A 20,100-nucleotide genomic window follows, 5' to 3' on the forward strand; every position below is an offset into this window, starting at 1 on the left:
GAACTTTGTTAATATTTCTGCTGTATTTTCTTTGTAGACAGTATGTGAAAGTCTTTATGAATAAAAAAACTACACGATTGCTGAAAATTGCTATGCTCTAAAAGTAAATGGATGGATTGTTTACAATTTTTGAATGGAAAAAACAACCGTATCGAATTTTTCTTATGTAAACATATTGTAAAATATCCGATCTTGAAAATAAAAAAAAGTTTCAATATCTAAAGTGATTCTTGAGTTATGGCCTGTTATGTGTTAAAAAGTTAAGTTTTTAAATTATTGCGATTACTGACGCTTTCTCGCTATAAAAAAATGACACCCTAACGATATCCTTATAATTCCATTTCAGATGCTCAGAAACATGTCTAATGATTTTATCTAGTTATCTCTAGGAAAAAAAAGTCTTTAAAAAATAAGCGGTTTACGATCGTGATTAAACTATACTTGATGGGGAAATCGGCAACGCCGCAACAGCACATCGTCGCGCGTCGCGTCGGTCGGTCGCATTTCTCTCACTCCGACTTAATAAGATCCCTATGCGATTTACTTCCACACATGTAAATGCCGACCCAAAAGTAACAGTTGCCAGCACGGTATAGTTCACAATAATCACCAAAGCCGCCTTATTATATTGAAAAATAACATTAAAATTGAGAAAATTGCAAATTGTTGTTGGTAAGTTCATTTCGCTCTTAAAAATTAACCAAAGCATGTATTGACATGATCCAAAAAAACAAGATATTCAGAAGACATGGTTCTGACCGAAAAATTATATTTTAGGAATATTTACGCACGAAGTTATTGCACAGGGTGTTTTAAAGTTAAGGTAAAAAAACAACCCTTCGATTAACCCCGTATAATATTCCAAATACTAAAGTTTATAAAAAACTTAGTTTACGAATTAAAGCTGATATAATTGCATACAGCTTGCTAAAAAATTCATCAATATAGGGCTAGAAATAACAAAAATATAACACTTTAAATTTGAGTAAAAATTTCTTCGTTGCGTTTTTTTGCATCAGAGTGTAGAAAATAGTACTGCCCTATAAAGGATTAAATAAAATTATATAAGAGTTTCTTGCCTTGAACTGCTAATATAGAAATTAATTCCACGGTGTGTTCGACATAATGTGGATCAACCTGCTCTCACTACCGGTTTCGGGGCCCTACCCCATCATCAGACGAGCTTGGGTCGTTTCCACAATATGTCGAGCACAGCGCAGAGTATATAAACACCACTTGTAGGTATTATATACCTAAAAACTGCAAGAAATTTATTTTCCATTATTTAATTTGGGCTAGCCGAAAAAAGCCTTTATTTACTATCGATAGTTGTGCCTCGGTAGTACGAATGTACTTCCATTGCACGCAGGCCGCTATCTCGCGATGCGGGACTTAATATCTTACCACTACTTTACGACAAGTCGTGTTTATATACTCTGCGCTGTGCTCGACATATTGTGGAAACGACCCAAGCTCACCTGATGATGGGGTAGGGCCCCGAAACCGGTAGTGAGAGCAGGTTGATCCACATTATGTCGAACACAGCGTGGAATTAATTTCTATATTAGCAGTTCAAGGCAAGAAACTCTTATATAATTTTATTATATACCTAAAAATTGCAAGAAATTTATTTTCCATTAAAGGATTAAATTTAATTAAATACAAAGTGGCTAACTGACAGTATAAATGTTCCATTTTAAACACAAAACATAAAACATTTATTTTTCTATTTGTTCTGCATTTATTATTTATTCCATTATATAAAGTTATTTAATGATTTTTGAAAATAATTTCTCCACGCTCGATTGGCCGCTTGCAATAAATTTCTATGAAATTTCAACAAAATATTATTCGTTCAATTTTAATCGAATTTCTTCGTGTTCGGTCGAACGAGTTTTGCTGGCGATCGTTTAAATTAATAAATTCGCTATTTCCAGAGAAACGCAACACCGAAAAACAAATAAATCACATTTTTGCCTCCAGCTCTAAGAAAATTGATTAATCCTTAATGGGCAATTATCGGAAATCGTCTCTCAAAGTTCAATAATAATTAAAAATGCCGAGATGGGACTAGTTTTACACAGTAATGCAAGTCTGAGTTGATAAGATTGAAATACAAAAGGTTAATTAACTTCTTTCAGTTTTCTTCAGAAATTATTGTATTCTAACTATAACTTCTTTAAGAATAGTTGTTTCAATGAAATGTTTCAACTTATATCAGAAATGCTTTTCAATTTTTAATTGACAATTAATTTAATTATATTCTACTGTCTAAAACCGTTACTGTTCTAAAGGGTAGAAATAAAATAAGCATTTTGTAAATATTTTTTTTGTAATTTTGTTGTTGCATTTCACACCTGTAATGTTTAACCAATCAAAACGTGTTTTTTTGACAAATCACCATGGCAACGGATAAATTTTAGTGAAAATGTTTTCCTTGTGCGAAACCCAACAGCGAATTATACTGGAAATTTTTTGACGTTTATAATGACAGAATATCTTTTTGAGAGGCTGGTTTTTATTTGTTTACATGATAATTTTGATACGTTTCAATTACAAAGCTGAGATGTTTTCTATATTCTTTGGACACCTCCTTTCTTCATAATGGCGAAAATGTAGGACTTGGAATGGATTGAATTAAATGTCTATGTCTAATGAAATATATATAATATTTAGACACTATTTTATTCACCTTTTTTCCATTTAGCAGTTTGAATTTTGAGTAGTTTAGATGCAAATATTCGTAAACAATTTGAAACAAATTTTCTTTCTTCAAGTAGGAGCCACAATTCTCTATTGCTGGTAAAGAAACCATCGCACGATGATTGATCATTACATCAGACAATTTCACGCATATTTTGCATGTAGTATGATTTTCAAACCGATTCATTTTTAAAACAAAGAATTTTGTTGGTTTTTCAAGCTCCTCAATACAGCGTTTATGAAAAGTTAATAAAAATGCAAAAAAGCAATTTTCTACCACTTGTAGTTACTCAAAACTTGTGTAAAATTAAAGAATATATTGTGTTTTGTCTTAAGATGATATTTTCTTGCAACTACAAGGAGTAGAAGTCAACAATTTCAAGGTCTAAATTGCTGCCAAAACTGTGACGCGCTGTAAATCTGTTCATGCACCTTTCCGAAAAACCTTTTAAATCATGATTTTTTACCACTTGTAGTAAGCCCAAGTAATTATAAAATGAAAGAATATAATATTTTAGGTCCTAAAATGGCACTTTTGAGCTACTACAATCAGTAGAAATCAACAGTTTATAGGCTAAGAGCCCATTGGTGACACAAGAAAAACTTAATCTGTTCATGAATTTATTTATCTATAGAACTAATAAAATTTTTATTTTCTACCACTTATAGTAGCCCAGAGTAAATAAAAAATTAAAGCATTTAATATGTTTCATTAAAAAACTGCATTATCGTGTAACTACGACAAGTAAAAATCAATAATATCTCATAGGGCAGGCTGAGAAGCCATTACCGAAACTGCAAAGCACATTAAATTTGTTAAAATTATAACTTTCTCCCACTTGTACTAACTCGAAATTGATATAAAATAGAAGAATATAATATTATGTTACGCTCTAGGTTGCCATTTTAATGCAACTACAAAGAGTAGAAATTTAAAAAAATAAATTAAATTTTTCAAACGCAATTTGGTGTAGAATTTTCTTACCGAATACCACACGAGGTCATATTAGATCCGGAATTTTTTTTTCGCTCATGAATATTTTTAGAAAATTATCCCTCGTCTTCGACTCGGGACAACTCTTAATAATTTTCAAAATATTCATGAGCTCGAAAAAATTTCTGGAAATAATTTGACCTCTAGTGGTATTACTAGTGAAAGCAACATGTGCATCGTATGCATACGAATTATGTTTCTATGAATCTATTGCCAATCTTTATTACAACTCACATATAAAAAGTATATAAACCCTTAGAGAATTGAATAATACAAATTATACCACAGTATATTTACTACCAGATATTGCTTGATTTTGAGTATTTGCATTTTACCTGCCGCATCGGTTCTCTATAAATACAGTCAGAGCAGGTGTCTCGAATGTTTTTATAAACACAGCGTCAACGGAACTTAGAGCCCGAATACCTATTATACAGGGTTGTTCACCACATACGACACGGAGTATTGTAGCTAAACGATTAGATTTTTACAAATTGTAAGTTTTGGGTTCGTTGAAGGTCTATTAGAGCTACAATTTAAAAATATTTTTACAAGATACAGAGTGTCCCAAATAAGTAAAAAATATTATAGTTGTATTTTTTTAAATGGAACACCCTGTATATTATTCTATTTTTGGATTCTACGATTGAAATAAAGGTAAATTTGATTAAGGTTTATCACACTTAAACCTTACGGTTTTTGAAATATTTTCAATTTTATAAAATTGCAGTAAAAAATTTATATTTCTCCAAGGGTATCAAAGTTTTTAATACTAAATATTTACTGAAGATTATTTATTGATCAGATATTGTGTTGCAATAATAAAAATTTTACTACGTTATACAGAGTGTCCAAAAACTTATATTAAGTAATTACTAGCTTTAAACGGCAATAATTTGTTTAATTTAAACGGAACACCCTATATATTTTACGTGAATCAGATGCACAATGTAATTGTCTATCAAATTGTATTGTTCCATTTTTTACCCATCTCTTCAAGTTTTCATAGAAAATGGATTTTCTTATAATTTAGACCTCATTTATCACTATACCCATGGAACATTGACATTTTATCTTATTTTTAAAAATGTAACAAATTTTCAAAGGGTACAGATACTAATATTGTTGATATAGTTCGCTTATTTAATTAAAAAATGAAAAAAACTGTTTAAATATTTTTTGTTAAAGAGGACCAATTAATATGATCCCAGTATTCAAACTACATTAATTGACTGTTTACGTTGTAGTAATAATTGCTCCAAATACTAAAAAACTGAATTTTGTGTGTGTATTAGACAGTGTGGTAAAAAGTAACACCTTATAAATTTTATTTTATTTATTGACGAATGCTTATTTATAAAAACAGAGACATTCATTTTTATATCTTATTATTATATTGATTTCTGAGCCAAATCCACATTTATTTAGAATATTTTATCAATTAAAACAATTTAAAAGTATGTAATTAACTAATTTTTGGTATTTTTTGTAGGAAATAATGGTGGTATATTTAATTGGTACACACTTTTACAAAGATTTAAATAGTTTTTTATCATATGCCAATGGGCTTGCAATATTAACCACCTGTACAATTTGTACATATTATGGTGCTATAAAAAAATCTGAAATGTCAATATTCCATGGGAATAGTGATAAATGAGGTCTAAATTATAAGAAAATGCATTTTCTACGAAAACTTGAAGAGATGGGTAAAAAATGGTATAATACAATTTGATAGACAATTATATTGTGCATCTGATTCACGTAAAATATATAGGGTGTTCCATTTAAATTAAACAAGTTATTGCCGTTTAAAGCTAGTAATTATTTAATATAAATTTTTGGACACTCTGTATAAGGTAGTAAAATTTTTATTATTGCAACACAATATCTGATCAATAAATAATCTTCAGTAAATATTTAGTACTAAAAACTTTGATACCCTGGGAGAAATAAAGCCTTAAAATTTTTACTACAATTTCATAAAATTGAAAATATTTCAAAAACGGTATTGTTTAAGTGTGATAAACCTTAATCAAATTTACCTTTATTTCAATCGTAGAAGCCAAAAATAGAATAATATAAGGGTGTTCCATTTAAAAAAATACAACTATAATATTTTTTACTTATTTGGGACACTCTGTATCTTGTAAAAATATTTTTAAATTGTAGCTCTAGGAGATCTTCAACGAACTCAAAACTTACAATTTGTAAAAATCTAATCGTTTAGCTACAATACTCCGTGTCGTATGTGGTGAACAACCCTGTATAAAATACGATAAGCCAATATGTATGTGGGTAAGCAGAGTTCCATGCAAATCGACATAAATTGTTGGCAGACTGTCTACGAATAGACTAGTCTTTATATGTCTAATATTTTTTCAACAGAGAGCGAGAATAGTAAGTTTGATTTAATAATAATTAACACGTATATTAACAGGTCAAATACATAAACAGGTTAGATTATTGTAAAAAGAAAAATTGTACTGTCAAAATGCTATTTATCCTGAGTATATAATATTTAAAGTACCTATTTTTTAAAATAGAATTCATGCTTTAAAAATAGAAAAAATTTTTTTTGGAAAAATAGACCACATTTATAACCTCATTTATAAACTCATACTAACATAAATACAACCTTTATCATAGTATCACAGTTATAAATAATAAATAAACCTTAAATTAACTTTTCATAATACAGTGTGGTCCGAACTGTATTCCGGAAACTAGGGCAGCATATTCTGCAGATAAAAATAAGTAAAAGAGTTCGTATAAATGTATGTCCTAAAATGCTTAGTTTCGGAGATACAGGGTGTAGAAGTTTCATTTTTATTTCGATTTTTTCCAAATAATTTCTGAAGTAAAGGCAATATGTGAATAAAAATTGGTGTCTGGGAGTTTTTTGAGATGATAAATTTGATTTTGATGTCAATATGGCTCCTACTAGTAGAGGGCGCCACCTACATATTTTTTTAACCGGTTTGGTTTGAAGAGTAATAACTTTTCGTCCGTACCTGTTTAAAACTACTGAGTAAAAAAATATACATTTGCGACGTTTGTTATGTAAAAAAGGTCTCTTGGTAAAAATCGCTACGAGTAATGGTTTTCGAGATATTTGGAATCGAAATTACTAATATTTGTCATCACTGACATTAATTAAACATGTTGACTAAATAGTTATTAAACTGAAATCATAAATTTGAAATATTTTTGGGCCAAAAGTTTAACAGAAACTGTTTTATCATCATTTTTTGCAGAAAAATTAATGATAAATTAAAAAAAATAAAAATTTTCAAATTTATTATTTCAGTGAAATAATTATCTACTCAACGCAACGTGGGTTTATTTTTCGTCAATAATGACATGTATTGAATCTTAAGAACGGTTGCTCGTAGCGATTTTTACAAAGAGATAATTTTAGGTAAAAAGTCACAGAGATGTATATTTTTTCGCTCGGTAGTTTTATACAGGTACGGACAAAATGTTATTACGCTTCAAAACAGTTAAAACACATGTAGGTGGTGCCCTCTACTAGTAGGAGTCATATTGACATCAAAATCAAATTTCTCATATCAAAAAACTACCAGACACCAATTTTCATCCAAATATTGACGTTACTTCAGAAATTATTTAGAAAAAATCGAAATAAAATTGAGACTTCTACACCCTTTATCTCTGAAACTAAGCATTTTAGGACTTAACATTTATACGAACTTTTTTACTTATTTTTATCTGCAGAATATGCTGCAGAAGTTTCCGGAGTATAGTTCGGACCACCCTGTATATGATCTAGGGATGCACCACAGGGTACACTTTTATTGAGAGCGAGAATGTTTATATAAAGTCTAAAATTTTATAAAAACACTAATCTGGAGATTACAACGTATTCTGTACAACTTGTAGCATGTCAATATCTATCTTTTTACGAAAAAGAACTACATTTTCAGGCTCTTTTCACCGTAACCTGTTTGATCTTTCCGAAAGTCTGTTGACGTGCATATTTACATTTCGTTAAGGGTAAATTCCGGGAAAGAAGGTATTGGGAATGGCGCTGAATAGTAATGTGAGGTTTTGTTTGAAATTCCCTTTTTCGAGAATAAAATTCTGCTCTCTTAAACTAGTTTTAACTAAAAGAATTTTGGCTGAATTTCAAATTTGAATAAAAGATTTAACAAAAAAATATGTAATTGAATCAACTAGTAATTCAAAGTTCTAATTTATTTAGAGATAAAGTAAGATATTATATATTATTATGAATAGTTAATTTAAAGGTACTTATTATTAATAACTATGATACGATGAGAAAGGTTGCATTTATGTTAGTATGAGTAAAGTATTTTTGTAAATAATGCTTTCTGTTTTATTTGTGTTTTTTTTTCTATTTTTAAAGCATTATTTCTATTTTAAAAAACGCTTTAAATATTATATACCCAGTATAAATAGCATTTTGACAGTACAATTTTTATTTTTACAATAATTATAATCTAACCTGTTCATCTATTTGACTTATTAATATACTCGTATGTGTTAAGCTTGATTTTCATGCATCCGTTGTCCGACGATACGTTGATACGATAATAATTTCATGGTTGTGTTTAAAGGCTTCGATTGGTTAACCGTTTCTAACCAATCGAAGTTTTTAAATTCAACCAATAAAATTAATATCGTATCATCGTATAGTCGGACCACGGATGCATGAAAATCAAGCTTTAATTATTAAATTAAACTTATTATTCTCTCTGTTAGAAAAATATTCGGTCTATTCGTAGATAGTCTGCCAACAATTTATGTCGATTTGTATAGAACTCTGTGTACCCACATAGATATTCGCTTATCGTATTTTATATAATAAGGGTTCGGGCTCTACGTTCTGTTGACGCTGTGTTTATAAAAAACAATTGAGACACCTGCTCTGGCTGTCTGTATTTATAGAGAACCGACGCGGCAGGTAAAATGCAAATACTCAAAAACAAGCGATATCTGGTAGTAAGTATACCCTGGTATAAATTGTATTATCCAATTCTCTAAGAGTTTATATACTTTTTATATTTGAGTTGTAATAAAGATTGGCAATAGATTCATAGAAACATAATTCGTATGCATCTGATTTACATGTTTATTCCAACAAAATTTTTAAAAATTTTATTTACAGAATGCCTATTTGTATTTCTACTAATTAAAGCAGTAACGTTTTTAAACCGTAGAATATAATTAAATTAATTGTTAATAAAATATTAAAAAGCATTCTTGATATAATTGCAAATATAATTGAACTTCTATTAATATTCATTAAATTTATTTAGTAGTATTAAAAATCAATTGTATACTTTATATTTTTTTGGAGCTTCAAATATGTGAAGAATACTAAATAAATTGATACACTAATAGTAATTTTCGCTTTCAGAAAATATCAAGTTGGACTTGTAACCTTGAAGAAAGCAAAATTCTTCCTCCGTAGTACAGAAATATAAAAGGTAAGAATAGACTCTAGTAAGTAGGAGTACAACAATCTGAAAATGCATAGATTTAAACTAAATTCTTTCAAGTGTTTATATCGGGTGTTGCATCGTCGAGCGGGACATAGGAAATCCCGTGTAAATTTTAATGGGGTCAATTATTGACTTCCCTAATTATTGTAGAGAATAATTTTATTTAGGTTTATTGAAGAGCACTAAAACCCAAATTCAAAAGAATAACTTTAGATATTTTTGATTAGCCCGTTTACGAGTTATTGCCGATTTCTTTTTAAATATTTCTCCTTTCTTATGGCCCTGTATTTACTTATGAGCACCAGTCAAGGTAAAAGATAACTGTCAAATAAAGTTGTCATTTCAGAAATTTATCTATTTAGTGCTTTATTATTATTATAAACTCATAGCTACATCGAAAATATTAGCCATGAATTACACTACCGAAGAAAAAGTATTGATGATTAAATGGTATTATCAAGGAAATAGTTATCAAAAGGTGTCGGACATGTTTGCTGCTCTGTATGCGAATAGACCGATACCTGGAAAATCTACAATCGCAAGGAATATCCAGAGATTTGACGCCAAAGGTACCCTAATAAATAACTGCAGATGTGAAGGTAGACAGGAATAAACAGAAGATGCAAGAAATAATACTGACTTAGAAGTTTTATTGTGCGTGGAAGAGAACGATGGAAAGATCAGCACAAGGAAACTTGAGGATGAAATAGGAATAGATCACACTACAGCGTTTCGAATTTTGAAACGACATAAATACTATTCCTTCAAATATTAAAAGCACCAAGAGCTACGAGATGGGGACGAAATACGGCGGCAGGCGTTTTGTTTTGATATGATGGAAAGAGCAAACACGGATAGGGAATTTTTAAAAAACATACGTTTCACTGAAGAATGCACGTTTACCTTAAATAATGAACCCAATGTTCAAAATTATCGGTATTGGAACAAAGAAAACCAACACAGGTTTGTCGAAACAAGGACGAAATATCCACAGAAAGTAAATGTTTGGGCAGGGATATTCGGACACAATATTATCGGGCCATTATTTCTTACGGAAATTTAAATGCAGAATATTATTTGGAACTACTCGAAAATCATATTTTACCTGCTTTATATGATGCCGCTAGGGAAAATCAGGAAGTTTAGTACCAAATGGATGACTGCCCGGCACATAGTACCCTGGCTGTTCGGGAATATTTAGACAATAGTTTTAACGGAAACGTTATTGGCCTAAATCATACAGTAAAATGGCCAGCAAGGTCTCCTGATATTTCGCTAAATGATTTCTTTCTCTGGGGCCATTTAAAAAAACAGGATATACTAGGATAAAAAATACCCAAATCTAGACGAGTTAAAAATGCTATTTCTGCCGAATGCAATAGAATTTCAGTTTACCAACTAGAGAATGTAAGAAGAGAATTTTATGATCGCCTGGGTTATTGTCTAGCAGTCGATGGAGGAATATTTGAACATCTTCTTAAATCCTAAAGTTCTAACAATTTAATAGTACCTAAATTAATAAGTTATTGAATATTGTAATAATACTATAATTAACCTTGTAATTGATTACTTTATTTTACTTTAATTCATATTAATTTGTATTTATAAATACATCTTTAAGATTTCCGATGTAGGAATGAGTTTACAATAATAATAAAGCACTAAATAGGTAAATTTCTGAAATGACAACTTCACTTGACAGTTATCTTTTACCTTGACTGGTGCTCATAAGTAAATAGAGGGCCATAAGAAAGGAGAAATATTTAAAAAGAAATCGGCGATAGCTCGTAAACGAGCTAATCAAAAATATCTAAAGTTATTTTTTGAATGTGAGTTTTAGTGCTCTTCAATAAACCTAAATAGAATTATTCTCTAAAATAATTATGGAAATAGTCAATACATGTCATTATTGATTGAAAACGAAAATTGCAGATATTTTTTGACTAAAATAATAAATTTAGGAAATTTTTATTTTTTTGAATAAATCATACATTTTTAGGCAAAAAATTGAAGATAAAACTGTTTCTGTTGAACTTTTGGCACAAAAACATTTCAAATTTATGATTTCAGTCTAATAACTATTTAGTCAACATGTATAATTATTGTGTAATTTATGTCAATGACAGATATTGATAATTTCGATACCAAATATATCCTGAACCATTACTCGGCAGCGATTTTTATCAAGAAACATTTTTTACATAAAAAATCACGGAATTGTATATTTTTTCAGTCAGTAGTTTTATACAGGTACGGACGAAAAGTTATTACTCTTCAAACCAGTTAAAAAATATGTAGGGCCGATCATATTGACATCAAAATCAAATTTCCCATATTAAAAACTCCCAATTTTCATCCAAATGCTAATCCAGATGCTACCTTAATCCAGATGCTACCTCATAAATTATTTGAAAAAATCGAAATAAATTTGCGCATTAAAGTAATTCCTTTTAGGGAACTTGAGCAATACGTACACCTCAAATCTGGTGCAATAATTTGTTTTAATGCGTTTGCGGAAAAACTAAGTAATGCCTAGCTATACCCTGGTTATAAAAGCAGCTGTAGCTCCATTGGTAAAGCGGTAGTTTCGGGACCGAGGGGTCCCAGGTTCGAGTTGAACAAACATATTTTTTTATTTTTTTTACAGCTGTCTTTATTGTTTATTTTTTTACAGCTGTCGGTAATCGACATCAAGACACGCCGCGCCGTAGGGGTGTTTTGATTGCGTTGGTTAATCGCTGGGGTTATTTTTTTTTGTTAAGATTGCACGCGAAATACCCGACTCAAAACCGAGAATACGCTTGCGATATATAAGCTTTCCGGAACATACAGGGTGTCCCAGAAATAAGTGCAAGTATTTTAAGGGGTGGTAAATCTCGATAAAAAAAACATTTTTTTTTTTTTTGCTAAAATTTTGAGAACCACTGGATCTTTTCTGGATTTTCTTTCTTGAAAATATAATCTACTACCTATATTGCCATATTATCGAAAAATTATGTTTTTTAAATAAAAAAATAAAAAAAATTCCAAAAAAAGTTTCAAAAAATTCCGAATTTTATTTTTTTTTCGCGAAAAAACTTATAGGCGTGTTTCTGGGGTTGAACTATATTACCAGTTAAAATACTTGCATTTATTTCTGGGACACCCTGTATTGATGGAGTGTACCTAGACGCTTGTAGAACCGACACTGGCGGCCACAGTAGAAGTTCCCACCTTGGACCCACTCTTAGTAAATACAATATAAAATACGCATGGGTAATACTTATTACTTTATGAGTCGAATTTCTATATATTATCCAACTAACTTCTCCTAACTTTAACAAAATGCAGATTCTGTTTACCCCGGCGTGCTTAGAATCGGAATTCAATCGGGCACGAAATGGCTAAATTAAAGGCGGAGGAGTAACAGGTACGAAATCAAACGGCTTCGGCTCGTAACCGCGAACCGAAGCAATTAGTATAATTGAATTTGTCAGAAACGTCCGAGAATATATGGAAGTTTGAGGAAAGAGGGAGGAGCGCGACTCAAAAGGGTTAGCGGAAATTGTATCTGAGGCATTAGGGTGAAATCTGGTTCTTTGAAGCGCGCTCTCAACTCCTTATCTTTGTCATATTATATCGATAAGGTACAAGCGGGTGCTGTATAGCGAAAGCCATTTACTCTCGCTATACAGCACCCGCATAATTGTATTTAGATATATTTTATATTATAAAATGTATGTATTATCTAATTATCTATAGTCCTTATTTTTTGAAGCACGCTATTCTTTTATGTTTGTCATTATCGCTATAACACATAAGTTGCATTAGCCGCATAGTATTTGTATCATCATCATTTTCAGCTTAATGAAATGGTTGAATTTCCAATTATGGTGTAGCCTCTCTCACATAATTAAATACTCTCTTTGTAGTTGGGCTCATTTTTGTCTATTGTTGACTAGGGATGGTCCAAGTTGTCCCTGCTAATTTCCTAATCTAATATTATGGTCCCAGCTCAAGTTCGGTCTTCTTCTAGGTCAATTAATTGCTCCTGGGTAGCATACTGTAAGTTTTGTGATTCATCTGTTGTCTGTCCTTCTTGCCAGATGTCTTGCCCATTGCCAATAAGGGATTTCTTTGAATGTCATCTATTACCAGTTTAATTTTTTTTGTTATTCCCAGCATATTTCGTTCCATTGAGTATTGTGCGACCTGCAATTTCCTTATAACTATCCAGGTTTCGCATGCGTAGGTCATAACTGGTAGTACACATTGTTGGAATGTTTTCTCCTTCAGAAAATGTGGCATTCTAGATTTGAATATGATTGAGTTTCTTCCATAAGTACTCCATGCTAACTTAATTCTTCTGTTATATATTTCTGGCACCTGTATAATTATGTTTTAATAAAAATTTTATCTTGCAAAAAATATATTTTATTTTGAGCTGCTTTGCAAATAAATTAAATTAGATGAATGTCCATAGCCAGGATTTTTGAAGTGTTTAATCTATAATAATGTATGTATAAGGAATTCAAATTGCTTTTACCGCAAATCATCACCAGCGTAATCATACCTATCTCTCCTTGTTAAATTAAAATTTATATATATTTACACATGGCTGCATGATATAGCAGGCAAAGAAAATAAATTTCTCCTACTCTGGGTGCCTGCTCACCAAGGGATAGGAGGCAATGAAAAAGCTAATTTTCTAGCTAGGAAAGGAGCGAACATTCTACTAACTGGACCAGAACCGTTCTGTTTTCCAAACGGAAACCAACTGAAAGCGGAACTTAAGAATCTGGAAGACTCCATCCGTAACTCGGAATGGGTGTCCTCCAACGGTCTAAGACACCCGAAAAAGTTCCTCAGAACTTACGACCGAGAAAAATCAAAGGTTTTCCTTGATTTAAGTAAAAACAATCTTCGGATTTTCACTGGGTTTATAACAGGACACTGTCTCCTCAACGAACACCTCAGTATGCTGAAGCTGAGAAACAACGGCGAATGCAGATTCTGTGGGGAAAATGGGGAAACACCAGAACACCTAATCACTGAGTGCGCCGAGACGACGACCATTCGTGCCATGAACTTTGGTACGTCTGATGTCGAGGATGGAGAGCTGGCCTCTCTGGAGCCGTCTCAGATACTGGCTTTTGTTAAATCCCAGAGACTGTCTGATGAGTTATAACTCGTTTTAACTCAAGAAAGGGGAACACACAATAGATCTATAAGGTCGCGATAACTAACTCCCCTAATAAACATTCTACATTTTACATGATATAGTAATTTTTTCGCTTCTTTACTTTAAATACAACTACTAAGTATTTATTTCAGGTACTACTAATTGATTGAATTGAATACATTAGATTTTTAAATATTTTGAAGTTTTTGTACTAGTATTTTTATAGATTTTAGTAATCTGGCCAAATATACAATTATTCAAAAATTTTAAAATTTAACAGTTTTTTACAGAATCGTAAATGCATTAGAGGCTTCATATAATTTTTGGGGGGTAATAAAAAACAATGAGTTTTAACATCAAGGAATCAAAAATATACGTACAGGGTACATTTTATGATAATATTATAATACTTATCTGTAATTTATCTGTAATAATGCATCATTATTTAATTACCAGATATATTTTGAACGAATCTGCAGGGTAAGTCTTAAATAAGTGCAAATATTTTAGAGGTAGCATATTTCGAGCCTAGAAACACGATTATAAGATCTCTTGATATGAGATCCCGCATAAAAAAGAAAATTGGATTTTTTTGGAATTGTTTTTATTTTTTTAGATAAAAACATAATTTTTTGAAAATATGGCAACATAGGAAGTAGATTAAATTTACAAGAAAGAAAACCCAATATCCAATGATTCCCAAAATTTAAGTAAAAAATAATTGTTTTTAAATTTTCAAAGTAAAATAGATCGATTATTTTGGACTTACTTGAAAAACGGCAAAAAAATGTTTCTTTTATCGAGATCTACCAGCCTTGAAAACATTTGCTCTTATTTAAGACTCACACTGTATAATAGGAAAACCGGCTAATGAATTTAGTAGGTCCACTAGTCGTCTTTTCAAAAAATTCGCTATAACTTCAACACCCATTTTAAAATAATTATGATAAGATTATAATAATATTTTTTACAAAATATGCCAATATTGTTTGAAACAATATAGTTTAAAATAAATTCATTAAATTATATTAATCTTGTCTAAATAAAATATGTTTTACTAATTTTCATATATTTATCATAGTTTCTTAGTATATGAGACGCATTTACTTAGTTTCATGTGAAACATGTTGCTAATATTTATATAAACAAAATGTTTATTTAACATAAATTAAAATGGAATAGTATCTACTTAAAATCTCTAATATTTTTACGATAATCGTTCAGTAACTGAATAGCCTCAGTTTACTAAGCCTGTGTATTTTGACACTAAAAGAGAAATCTAAAAAATAAAAAATAAACATTTCTTGTAACATACCACTTCAAAGAATCCATATAGAAACCAACTTGTCAGTAACATTTTACTTTACTGTTAGCGGATGACCTGATGGAAATCATCGATGCATACGAGGTTGAAGCACAAGCATACGCGGACGAACTGTTAATCCTAGTAAAAGGACACAAAGAGGAGGATATCTCGTCAAAAATACAGGAAGTCTTAGATGCAATTCACGGCTGGTGTACACTGGAACAATTAAGTGTAAACCCACAGAAAACCGTGATCATACCATTCACTAGAAGAAGGAAAATAGACAAACTAAAACCGCCTACTCTTCTTGGTGAGACAATTCCATTTGCGGAGGAAGTTAAGTATCTAGGATTAAACCTGGATAAAAAACTTAGCTGGACCTCCCATCTGGAAAAGGTATCAAAAAAGGATTGCTATGCTGTATGGGTATGCCGCCGAATTTGTGGTAGAAACTGGGGATTCAACCTCAAAAATATGTACTGGCTATACATGACAGCCATCAAACCTATTATCACGTATGGCGCAGTTGCCTGGTGGCAGAAAGCCAACCAAACAACGACAAAGAATAAACTGTCAAAATTACAACGACAAACATGCTTAGCGGTGGCTGGTGCCTTTCATTCTACGCAGACAAAAGCTATGGAAACCCTACTCGACTTACCTCCTCTTCAAATTCTTTTGGAGAGAGAGGCCAGATGGGCTACATATAGGTTTCTAAATATGGCACGAGAGAGCCAAGGAACAATCATATTCATACAAAACCGACTAGTAGACGAACTACAATCGGATGAGATTCTGGAAATGGTCTCGGATCACACACCACCAATCCAACTCTTGACGCGCACCTACAACGTCCTGTTACCGAATAGGGACGAATGGGATAAGCCGAGAAACGGCTTATTAGATGCGGCAATGTATTGGTACACGGACGGGGATCCAAAAACGATAAAGGATCTGGCGCAGGAATTTACTGCAGCAGTCTAAAGAATGAGATCTACCACAGTCTTGGAAAACACACCACAGTTTTTCAAGCTGAGTTATATGCTATTGAAACCTGTGTGCAACTGTGTAGTCAAGCTGCGTTGAAAGCACGTCTATGATGATTCTTCATTGTAAGAAACTACTCAATATATTAGGAAATAGGAACAAAGTGTCGCTAATATGAATACCAGGACATGGCGGCCTAAAGAGAAATGAACGTGCTGATTCCCTGGCGAAAACTGCTTTTGGCTCGCCATTTGTGGGCCCAGAACCGACATAAGTGTCTGTTCTACGCTAAGGCGTAGGAACGCTGCTAGGAACGGAGCGCGTACGCTTACGACAGTATACACGGGCCACTGCCGGCTAAGATCACATCTACAGAGGATGGGACTGCTGGAAGACGCCGAATGCCGACTCTATATGGAAGATGACAAAACAATGAAGCACGTTATGTGTCCCTACCCTGCTGGGGGCAGGACCAGATTTGAGGTGTTTGGCAAACCCACGCTAGACCTATCAGATCTAGAAGACATATCACCCTCGGACATAACGGCCTATGTTAAAAGGGTGGGTCTTGAGGGTGAACTTTAATGCTCTTTTTTTATTAAAGAGCTTGTAGAAACTGAGCCACAATAGGCCCTCGGGACCACAGTGGAGGGTCCCACCTAGGACCCACTCTTAGTCAAATACAATACAACATTTTACTTCTAAAACAAACTTGCAAAACTAACACAAAATGCTTAACGATTCGAGGGCTTTATCTCGCGTTGTCGGTAAAAGCAAAACACAAAAAAAATTAAAAAAATGTTTAAGATGTCTAAATATAACCAGCAGTAGTATACACTACTACTGTACCCTTTAAAAATATTTTATCATTTACCTATCGTAAAATAATGTATTGCAGAAACTTGTTAGTATCCACTGCCACCTTTTCAGACTGGTCCTCTTCTGATCCTTAAGTTACGTTCTGCACTACTATCCTTTTAATAAAAAGTCTAGCAACTTTGGAGAATGTATTCCCAATATATCTCTTTGTCAATGGCCTATCATTGCCTAATACATAAAGCAGCACATTTACAAGGCTGTCGCATCAACATTAAATGTGTTCTGTTATTTCTTCTTCAGATTGGTAGAACCTACACATGACTTTGTTGCTTTTAACAGCTTCCAAAATGTTAAAATAACATTACTATGATATTATCAATGCTTTTTTTTTTCATAATAGTAGTAAAAAATGTGAAGTCCCTACTACGGAAACGTCGACAAAAATGAAAAATAAACGATTTGTATAGCAAAATCATCTAGCCATTATTCCTCTACCTATTATACGATAATGTTGTTTTCACAATTCTATAAAGCAGGATACGCATTTATTTAATTTTCACATGAAAAAAAGTAAACCGATAGACAGATTTATATAAACAAAGTATCTGTTTAAAATAAATCGATACGGAATGTTACCTAGTTGGAAGGCCCTGAAATCTTCATATTAAACGTTCGGTAATTTTCGATGCACTTATGGTATTGCCCCGATTACGTATAAATTGTTAATAAACGAGAGCTAAGATATTGATTCACATACCAAATTCTCCGTTTAACTGCCGCTTTCTATTGAACGAGGTGAGTTTAATATTGTAGAGTGCATTGTTCATTTTCCAGTATCTATATCAAAATGCACATTAATTTTGTTAAATTGAAAATGTGGTATTATTTTATTATATATTCAGTAATACCGCACGTAATATATTGTTACAGCTTGTTATTTGTTTGCTTGATATTATTGGAAATTAATAACATAGTTTCAGTCAAAAATTATTTCGAATAATTTGATTATTTTGATATTCAAATATGTGTTACAATATGCGGTATATTTGTTCAAAGAGAATCAATTTTACTAAAAAATTTTGTTTAATAATATAAATATGCTAGTCTTTGTAAATACACATTATATTTAGTTATGTTTTAAAAATATTAAATAAAAAAAACATAACTAAATATGTATTTTGATATTTAATTTTAGTTTTAATTCGGCAATTAATAGAATACATAAATGCTCCTGATTTGATCTAGTCTGTTTTTTTTATAGGGATATGTTAAAGATATTGTTTACAATACTTGACCAACTATTGTCGACAACATGAGAGAAATTATTATAGCTGCTTTTCGAGGTAGAACTCCACATATGCCTTTTAAAATGAAAATATCCTTTCGAAAAGACAATCATTTTAAGCAGTTAACTGGAAAGGAAGCATTTTGAGCATTTGATTTCATCTAGCTAATTTTTGTCACATAATTATAGGTTTATATCTAATTTTAATTCTGTAATAATTAAAATATGTTTTAAACGTGTATCTTTTTATTACCGTTGAGTATTTTACTTTACAATCCTTAATTTTTGTTAAATTAACAAAAGGTATATAACAGCCACCTAGATTTTTTCAAATAATAAAGACCTACTGACAAAAAATCATAAAAATTAAAGTATCTAGGGAAATCTTTGTCTAAGGGGCAGGCAACCTTAACAATATTTTGAAGATATATAAATTCCCCATTGAACACCGAAATAATATACTGGGTGTTCTATTTAAAATAAAGGAGTAACTTGCTTTTAGAAGTGACTAATGTTCCATATTAATTTTGTCTCATCCTGTATAACTTTTCGGCTCAAATTTCAATTTGGTTTAACTTACAATGGTTACTGTAATTAAATATCAGGGTATACAGAGTCAACTAAAATTTAGGTAGCTGTTATGGAAATTTAAAATTTACTCTTTATTTTCACCAAATATAAAATATGTCAAAATCCTTTTTTTAAAAAAGATTTTAGGTATATGCTTCTTTAATAAAACCCACCACCATTTTTTTCCTAGAATCCGTAAATCAATTAATATATAGGGTGTTCCATTAGAAAAAACGCAACTTTGATGTGTAACTTTTTTTGTAGACACCCTGCATAACTCTACATATTTTTATATAATGAATCAACCTACATATGCTACCACAATTTCATTTCGATATAAACTACCGTTCTCTTTGGAGCTTTCGCGGCGTATGAGGGGCGCCACCCTGTATTGTACTTGTTATGCCTGATTACTAAACTCGTAATATATTTAAATTCTAAACCGTTATAGTTTCATATCGTGCTTATTTTTAAACTGCTTCGTTTCCTATATCTTTCACTTTCTTCGGAACGTCATAACTTTATCAAAAGGCGTCCGAGTTTTTTATAGAGCGGATCAAAATAGAAAGCCACATAGTTAAGGAAGGCTTTCAAGCCGGCACGCAAAGTTGATACGCCGCTACACAAAGAAAGGCCAACCTTTTCGCGAATCTCGCCCTTTTTCTCACAAAGAGCGTCGTTGGCAAACGCTTCTGTGCAGGCTTCTTTAAAACTTAACGGCGAAACAAAAGAACGATGATGAGAAAATCAGTCTTATCTCGAATTACTTTAAAGAGAATTTTAATC

The 20,100-nt window shown here is 31.6% G+C and overlaps 1 protein-coding gene across 1 annotated transcript in view; it reads left to right on the forward strand.

Moving 5' to 3' along the window:
* The window catches only part of LOC115888323, a 422,982-nt gene that overhangs the window by 76,779 nt on the left and 326,103 nt on the right, over window positions 1–20,100 (forward strand). The window contains exon 2 of the mRNA XM_030908013.1: window positions 9,102–9,171. The gene's annotated coding sequence lies outside the window, so the exon portion shown is untranslated. The remainder of the gene's footprint in view (window positions 1–9,101; window positions 9,172–20,100) is intronic.

The sequence above is a fragment of the Sitophilus oryzae genome, unplaced genomic scaffold (genome assembly GCF_002938485.1).
Source record: "Sitophilus oryzae breed Bouriz unplaced genomic scaffold, Soryzae_2.0 scaffold_1167_pilon_pilon, whole genome shotgun sequence".
Lineage (NCBI taxonomy): Eukaryota > Metazoa > Arthropoda > Insecta > Coleoptera > Curculionidae > Sitophilus > Sitophilus oryzae.